At 48.2% G+C, this 747-nt stretch overlaps 1 non-coding gene across 1 annotated transcript; it reads left to right on the top strand.

The window, feature by feature from the left end:
• Positions 1 to 452: 452 nt before the first annotated feature.
• On the top strand, positions 453 to 526 carry Trnat-ugu. Its single transcript has one exon. It is a non-coding gene; the product is annotated as a tRNA-Thr (tRNA).
• Positions 527 to 747: the final 221 nt, after the last annotated feature.

Below are 747 nucleotides of genomic sequence, written 5' to 3'. Positions count from 1 at the left end.
CGAAAGATGGAATCTAACCTAGTATCTTTGTATATATATGAAGATGGTATCTCTTCTTTTGGACGTGTCGAAAGAACAGATATCATCGGTGACCATGCAGCTCGTTAGAATGAAATTACAATGAAATGAATGCCCCTAGCTGCATACAGGCGTTGATGTAAGTGAACGTGGACAGTTGAAAATGTATGCCCCGACCGGGATCTCCTGCTTACATGGCAGACGCTCTATCCATCTGAGCCACCGAGGACACAGAGTGTAGTGCCACTGCAGGGACTTCTTCTGTGTGGATGCACAAACAGTGCCCAACTCTTACGGAAATCGGCAAAAAGCCGCGAGTAATGAATATAATGGGCAGGGGCACTATGAATTTAGTGCGGGACAATAAGTTGGGAATGTGGGTCTCACGGGAAGCTTGCCAGAGATAAATCCCTGCAGTCGCATTATCCTGTGTGTCCTCGGTGGCTCAGATGGATAGAGCGTCTGCTATGTAAGCAGGAGATCCCGGGTTCGAGTCCCGGTCGGGGCACTCACTTTCAACTATCCCCCTTGTCTTATATCAACTCCTGTGTGCAGTTAGGGGTATTCATTTCATTGTAATTTAAACTAGCACCTTTGCTTTTCACGAGCAGTTGATCTACGACTGAACTATCCAAACACGACTCACACCCGCCTTCACAGCTTTCTTCCGCCCCTACCTCATCTCATACCTCGAAACTCCACAGCTGCTGCACACCCTGCGGGACTAGC

Source organism: Schistocerca americana, chromosome 5 (genome assembly GCF_021461395.2).
Source record: "Schistocerca americana isolate TAMUIC-IGC-003095 chromosome 5, iqSchAmer2.1, whole genome shotgun sequence".
In the NCBI taxonomy this organism is placed as follows: Eukaryota; Metazoa; Arthropoda; class Insecta; order Orthoptera; family Acrididae; genus Schistocerca; species Schistocerca americana.
Note: the sequence above shows the minus strand (reverse complement) of the source record. Positions and strands in the feature narration are given on the sequence as shown.